The 8061-nt window shown below is 43.4% G+C and overlaps 1 long non-coding RNA gene across 2 annotated transcripts; it reads right to left on the bottom strand.

Annotated features, from left to right (window-relative positions):
- Window positions 1-1584: 1584 nt before the first annotated feature.
- LOC107515762 lies at window positions 1585-7156 on the bottom strand. 2 transcript variants are annotated; one of them, XR_004954388.1, is made up of 4 exons: window positions 6092-7156; window positions 4107-5124; window positions 2871-3232; window positions 1585-2160 (listed from the first exon to the last, which is right to left on the bottom strand). It is a non-coding gene; the product is annotated as an uncharacterized LOC107515762 (long non-coding RNA). The 2 variants fall into 2 exon arrangements; XR_004954387.1 differs by having other exon boundaries at window positions 4107-7156.
- Window positions 7157-8061: the final 905 nt, after the last annotated feature.

Genomic DNA, 8061 nt, shown 5'->3' with positions numbered 1-8061 from the left:
GTGGGAATCTCTGTACTTTCTGCTCAATGTTGCTGGGAGCCTAAAAGTGCTCTAAAAATAAAATCTATTTAACAAAGTAAAAAAAGTTAAAAACAGCAACATAACAACGTATACGCTGCTGAATAGTCTATAAAGGAAGATTATAGGGTTGAGAGTTGAACATGCTAAACGTCACATCAGGAATTTCACGTTATTGGATTGCCCCCTGCTTCTGCTCCCCTTTATCTTTGTTAATTAACTTCTATAATAATTTTCAGAGCACGGAAGACCAGGGGTAAGTTCCAAATAATTTAAAATGCGTAAGAAGGAGAGCAGACCTTGCTCATTTTGTGTGACAAACCAGTGGAGAGGTGTCTGCACAGACAGAGATTCCTGAGCATAGGAGGGGCAGGGGCTCAATGTGAGACGAACGGCGGAAGCCCAGGAGGTGCACGATGAGGTCAGGGGCAGAGGTCAAAAGCAGCAGGGTGGCCAACAGGGGTTCATAAAGGGTCCCTGAGAAGCCGTTTTGAAACTCATCAAACAACTTTAAGTTAAACTAAAACTGAATGTAAAAGCCTGGGGTAAATCACAAGAAGTTTTGATGTGGAAGCAAAGTTTTACGCTGGCAATAATCACAGGATTTTTCAGATAATGCGTTAAATTCTGAGAGAAATTTTGCTCTTGGAGCTGGTGCGGTGGATGAGTCTGGAACACTCACAGCCTTAAACAACGGGGCCTACGGGCAAACGCCACACGAGCCTCAACGCCAGCGTCACTGCAAACGGCCGCGAAGTCCTGACCAATGGAATTAAGCACTAACATCAAAAAGGAAGACTATGAACGACATCGGCCTTGTGGACAGACGTACACGTCGATGGATGTGACACCACACTTCCGCATTGTCTAGAAAAAGCCAAATCCGCTAACCGCCGAAACGCGAACCCCAAAGCCCAGCGGCCGAGACCCCCGGGACCAACTCTGCCACGTCCCGTCTGCGCGGAACAATCGGCCGCGGGCCCGGCTGCGCGGGGGCCTCAAACGCGGGCGGACCGGCCGGAAGCCGCGCGGACGGAAACCCGGAAGGACCAGGTCGCGGAGCCGAAGCCGCCTGTCACGTGTCCCGGCCCGCGCCCGGATGGGGAGCGGATCGTCGGCCCCAGGCGCACAGTGAGGCGCTTCCCTGCGGGGCGGACACGGGCGCCGGAGACTCAGCTCCGTCACGGGCAGCCGGGGCTGTTCTAGTCAAGGGAGGGGGGGGCGGGGAAACGCTTCCGGAAGCCCGTTTCCGCCCCGCTCCACAGCGCGCTGCGCGACAAGTGTCAGAGCAGAGCGCAAAGCAAACTGTTCCCGCTGCGCTGGGGACGAAGCGTTTCAAGTCGCTTTGCCGAGCCCTACAGTTTGCAGGTTCTGTACCTGCGTTCTTACAGGTCATTTCACAAATGCTGCATTTGACCCATTGAGAAGTTCCAAAGCAGCATGTGCCTTCAGGTACTTAATCAGATGTCCCAGAACCAACTCAGTACAAAGCAAATGCACCAAAATGGTAAAAGTAACACTCCCCGCAACTGAATGTATTTCTATACAATATAGAATTTGCCTTAATACAATCGGACTTTTAATTAAAATCCACAACCTACAGTGCATGGATAATTTTTAAAAAGCATCATCAGCCATTCATTCATAAAATAATCTTAGATTCTCCATCTTTGCCATCGTATGTACATAAATCCCGGGTGTAATAAAAGTGTTTTAAATGAAAAAATAGTTTTTATATAGATGCATGAAATCCAGAAATAATAAAAATATATTTTTTCTATAAAAGTGTTTAGGTAAAATAGCTTGAATAAGACTACAAATAGTCAAACATTTAGAAAATATGGTATCCGTAGTGTAGTTTTTAGTGTAATACTCAGAATACAGACTAACTCCAAATTAATAAGAAAAACAAAAGCAACCAATTTTAAACACACATTAAATCATTCGAGGCAGTCGTTTTCAAAAGATTAAAGTGGTAACAAAAACCATGTTAGCCTGATGAATTTGCCAATATTCAGGGTTGACAACTGCATATTTGGTACTTACACGTTTTAAGGTAAGACAAATGTTGCCATAGCCTCTTTTTGACCCTCCACTTTTATTTTTGCTAAAGGGTAAAACTTTAGTCCTCTGCGGCATTTTCTGCAAAAGTGAAAAATAAAGTAAATGTTTATCAATGGGGCATAGATAAAATAAAGGGTGTACATAATTTGAAATACAAAATGCTAAGAAAAATAATGTAGCTGTATAGTGACACAGAAAAACACTATAAAAATCAATATAAATAAACAAATAAAAATCAATTTGGAAAATGTGAATATCACATATGTATTCTATTATATTTATTTCTACATATTAAATATATAAATGTATATCCAGTTGAATATATTTGAAAATGTTATGAAAAATCTGATACCTATGTTTTCATCTAAATCTGCATCCAAACCTATATGTAAGTATAGAAACAGATATAGATTCTAATATATTTGTAAACATCCTGAAAACCCTGAATGTATACACAAGTTTGTTTATTTGTTTATTTTTAGGCAAGGCAACCCTTGGTTAACCCCACAAACTGCAAGGACCTTGTCAGGTTACAATCCCTTATTATTATTTTTTTTTTATTTTTTATGCCTACAGCACCTGGTCTTCCTAGGTGGTCTCCCACCCAAGTACTAACCAGGTCCGACCCTGCTTAGCTTCCGAGATCAGAAGGGATCCGGCTTGTTAACTTTAAAAGGCAGCGTGGAATGAAATAGAAAAGAGAAATACAGTACATGAATCTTTTAACTTGTAAACTTCTGTAATTAAAAAAATAGTCGAAGTCAGCTTCTCTCAATTGCGTAACTTACAAGGTATTCTACTCTATGCATCGCGGTTCCTGAGACACCGGTTTTCCCGGGACGCTGATCTCTCTACTCCCAACGGCCACGCCCTCTGGCCGCTGCTGGGCGCCCGGGTTCTCCGCGGTGTATGTTTCGCTCCCACACTTCCATTTTCCGATGATAGATGGCGCCGTAACACGGCTTTTTGGAAGTTGCCTGCAATTCTAACACGCGCACCTCACATGCGAGTGAGGTCAGTGTTCACCAGGAAAATATTCTCAGCGCGGACAGGTTCTTGGAAGCCGGATACTGACTTTGATTTTCGCAGGCAGATTTCGGGGCTTCGGCAACAGGGGCGCAGAGGGTTCTCTCCATGTGCAGAGAAAAGGCTGAAAAATAAAGTCTGCTGTGAGCACTCACGGGGCGGGGCTCGAGTGGGTTCCCTTACAATCCAACATTTTGTCTGGGCTCAGGAGACCTCTCGAACTCCAAACCCCAGGAACATTAATTTAATGAACAGTGATTCTGGGAGTGTGTGTGTTGCATGTGTGTGTGTGTGTGTGTGTGTGTGTGTGTGTGTGCACGTGCACATCTTACTTGGAATATGCAGAAAAAGACCATATGAGGCAGTGGGAGAGGTACCGGATAATTGAGAGTTCATAAAACAAAAGCAACAAGGAAACAAAGTAAAAGACTTGAAGAAATCCATAACCAACAAGGACACTGGGGAGTCACAGCAAATTTCCTAAGCCGAGCCATTTTTAAGCTATGGACAAAATCCTGCTTAAGTCACTTCATTTTAAGGTCTTTTCAAGGGCTTATGGGCTTACAGAAAAGCCCTTGCCTCATGATTATGCTGTGGCATTTGCCACTTCTGGATGGTCCACGGTGCTGGTGAAGAAGAGATAATGGAAAAAGTATTAAACTGAATACAGACCGTGTGTGTATGAGAAATTTATGTTATAAATAAGATATTTCAAATCAGAAAAGCAAGGACCGAAGAGTTTCTTTTTGAAAAAAAAATGTGAGGGTAAGGAAGTGCTTTAAAAAACGTGGGGACATATCAAAAGATGTAGAAGTCAGGGAGAAGGAAGGAGCGTTGGGAAAATTCATGCGTCAAAATAAAGTTGTGTTGGATTTTATCCTAAAATATAACATAAATATCCACAAGTACATACTTACATAAATGAACTTAATAAATAAATAAAAGAGGAAACAGGGCAACCCATGCAGAAGAATCTTGAAAAATTTGTGTAGACACACCTCCACACACACAGCTGGTAACGCGTAGCTCCCCACTCCCCAAGAGTGGGCTGCTCATAGCAACTTATTTCCAAAGAGCACAGTATGGAAAATGGGGCAGAAGTAACTTCACAGGCTAGAAACCAGCAAGCACTGCCTCAGCCAACAGTTCAAGGTCAATATCAGCAGTCATACTGATAGTATGCACCGTTGATATGTGATGAAAACAGTACTTCCTCTCGGCGAGCTTCCCCCAACATCCACAGACCCGGTCTGACCACGAGAAAAGCATCCAGTAATTCCGGCTGAGGGACAGTCTACAAAACACTTGCTCAGCAGGCCCCGAAAATGGCTAAGTCATCAAAAAACAAGGAAATTCTGAGAAACTGTCACAGGCCTGGAGAGTTGAAGAAGACATGACAAGTACGTGTAACGTGGGATTCTGGAACAAATAAAATTCATTCGGTATTTTATCAATATCGGTTCATTATTTATAACATATGTACCATAGTTATGCTATATTACGTTTGGTAGGAACTCTGAATAAGAATATGGGAACTCTCTGTACTAAAGAGTTGATCTATAAATTTAAAAGTAGTTTTAAAAAATAAACGAAGGCAGAAATAGATTCAAACACAATGAGTGAAATGAGAACCACGAGTCTACACTGACGTAAACAATAAATAAATGGATGGGGTGAAGGAAACATCTTCCTGGCATCAGGTCGCTCACTGATAACTAAAGAATGATAAAGAAGGAATCAGAAAGTCATTAGTTCATGCTAAAACAATGAGTGAAAAAGGAACAGAATATTTACGTAATCCCAAAGTACCTCCCCACAAATTATTTTTATAATTACAAAGGGAAAATGTTAATCATGGAAAAACGTAACTTCTTATCTTAACCGAGTAATCCAAGTCAGTGTCACCAAAACCGGCATGAAACAATATTAAATGTCTTCTGAACGATGCATTAAGGACCCAGATCAATGACATTCTTGCTAGAAATGCATAACAGAAATCCAACCACACGGCAGAATCTGGCAAACATAAACAAAGTGGCAGTTTACAAACTAACGGACTTGTACACTTCAAAAACATAAAAATCAAGAATCGAGAAGGAACACTGAGAAATTACTCTGATAAAAGGAGACCAAAAAGACTTGGACGTTAAGCATGACATGTGATCCTGGATCCTGAAATACTGGTTGTAAAGTAATATTTAATTATTCATGAGTAATTTTAATCTTTTCCCTCAATATTAATTGGCACAATTGACAAAATTTGAATATAGATTGTGGGTTAAATAATAGCATTTAATCAATCCTAACTTTCCTGAATTGTGCCTACGTAAGAGAATGTCAGTGCTGTTAGAGATGTATTTAGTCCACTTCACTTAGGTTTGAAAGGACATGCTTTTCGCTCTTATTTTCAAATAGTTTGGAAATAAATAGCTTGTGTCTATATCCACCCATGTCTATACCTATTGAGAATGCCAGGAAGGATAAATCAAATAGGGGCAAAATATACACATCTGATGAATCTGGGTAAAGAGAATATGGGAGCCTTCTGTCAATTCTTGCAAATTTAAGTATAAAATTAAATCTAAAAAAGTTACAATAATAATTTTGGCGTAATTTACTGTATCATTCATCTAGAAAAAAAAGTTGTTTCTTTATTATGATATTGCCAAAAGTGAGTTTAAATTAACATAAAATTACTTTCAAAAAATAGTGAAATAATCCACCAATAGGAAGAAATATTTGGAACACTTGTAGTTGACAAAGATTTAGCCTCTAGAATAAAGATTTCTAAAATGATTAAGATAACAAATTACCCACCCAATGGAGAAAATGAGCAACTTATAGCCAACAGGAAATTCGCAGAATATAAAATACGCATTACCAAGAAACATAAAAAGGTCCTTAATCTTACAGAGAAATCAAGAAAATAAAAATGTACTAATTGTCACCTATTGAAATGGCAACTCACACAAAGTGAACTTACATGGTACGGTCAGTAGAGTGGGGAGACAGGTGTTTTCTACATTGGTAACAAGAGTGCGAATATGTTAAGTTTCAGTGGTGGCCATGGCCACGCTCCAGAAAAGGACCGGCTGAGTTTCTGGAATCGAGTGATGTAAAGTGATGTATACATGAACATCCATATGCTGGATATAAACGATTACTTTTTTCCATATGTCTCAGTGTTTTATATGCATTTTGAGAGTGTTTCTGTGTTATAAAACCATAAACGTTTGGAGAGAACACTCGAGAAGTTGTGCGCGTGACAGACCATGTTCCTTCTGCCGTTAACTCGCACGGCTGGCCAGCTCCCGCCGTGTCCGATGAAATCTCTGTGAATCAGAAAACGACTCCAAGGAGTCGGAATGTTAGAGCGCTTTCGGAATATGATAAATTCTGATTTTCAACTGAAAGGAAGAAACGAACAATCTTCTTTCTTATTTATGATTTTAGCTTTCTCTTCTCAATCTCTCAATCTTGAACAAAACTTCAAGAAACACTTTGAAGGGTTATCATGTTCTTTGTGGTGTTCCCACTCCAAACGTAGACCTCCGCCCCAGGTGCCCGATGATGGGGCTGCCAGCTGGACCCATCCGTCTACCAACGGCCCTGCCAGGATTCTGGCGGGGACAGGAATAGAGCCTGGTGTGTATTTTAAAGCCACAGACATGCATCAGAGAGTGCCGTGTGCCCTCACTGCCATGAACTGAGAGCAGATTTGTGATAATCTTCCATGTGGTTGGTAACGTGTAGCGTGACTGCAAGTTAGAATTTAAAAAATTCCTTGCCCTACACAGGAAAGGCTTTGGCACAACGAACAACAATGGGTTATTCCACAGACGGAACTACGCACGTCTGAGCCTCCATCCTGCTCAGGGTGGGTTAACCGCCCTCCCCGGATCTTTCCCACATGGCCGGAGCCTCATTTTCCCTCTCATCGGCAGTGCTGACGAGCCGCCTCCTTTTCAATCAGCCCCCCTCTCTGTTTCCGCACCTCTGTCCTTGCTGTCAGCCGGACTTTCTGACCAGTGTCACTCCAGCCCGTTGACTGGTCCCCGTTCCCCTGTCGATGGCATCCTTAGCCACGGCGGGAGCCTCTCCATATTACGTATTTCCATGTGTCAGGGAAGGGCTGCAATAATTTCAGTCCCCGCATCCAAGCCACAGGGCGGTCCCCATCTGCACACTCTCTAGGTCTGGCCACGTGCATGGCTTCTGGTGACGGGACAACTGCAGAGGTGATACAAGCAGAGATGCAGAGGAAAGCGCTTGCCCAATGGGGCCTGCCGTCCCCTGCTCCCCTGGACCGCGTCACGGCTCGGAGGAGGAGGCTGGGCCAGCTGGCTGGAGGATGCGTGGCATCTTGCCAAGTGATCCCGGTCACCTAACCTGCCGCCAAGCCAAACTGCATGCGTGAGGCCATCCTAGGCGGTCCGGCCTGGATGGGTCAGAACCACGAAGCTGACCCACAGATTCGACAGAAATGATGAGTTCTCAGGCACAGCTTCTGGGGGAGAGTTTGATGCACACATGGGAACTCAGTAGTGCAGTGGCACTGTGACAAAAACGAAGCTGGTGGCACTGGGTTTGGAATGGAACAGTACGTGTGGGTGGAAAACGCAGCGAGGAACTTTTAGGGAAAACTGGAAGAGGGCAGGGGAACCTTCCGTGCACGGAGGCTGGACACACGGCAAGGACACGGCCACCTGTCCAGGATGGAAAAATGGCGGTCCGTGCTGAGCAGCAGTGGGACAGAGGAGGAATTGTGGCCAGCGGTGACCTGGACGCTCCACGGATGACCCCGTGCAGCTTGGCACCGTGACCGCCAGGGACAGTGCTCAGCGAGCCCACTGGCTTCTCTCAGGTAGGGATGGGAAGGTATGAGAAGAGACATCGCTGAGCTCAAGAATGAACTGCTTAGTACATGAGCGAAATTTAGGGGAGACGGAGGGC

This window comes from Rousettus aegyptiacus, unplaced genomic scaffold, assembly GCF_014176215.1.
Source record: "Rousettus aegyptiacus isolate mRouAeg1 unplaced genomic scaffold, mRouAeg1.p scaffold_m13_p_14, whole genome shotgun sequence".
NCBI lineage: Eukaryota > Metazoa > Chordata > Mammalia > Chiroptera > Pteropodidae > Rousettus > Rousettus aegyptiacus.
The sequence above is the reverse complement of the archived record's forward strand: the minus strand, read 5'-3'. Positions and strand labels throughout refer to the sequence as shown.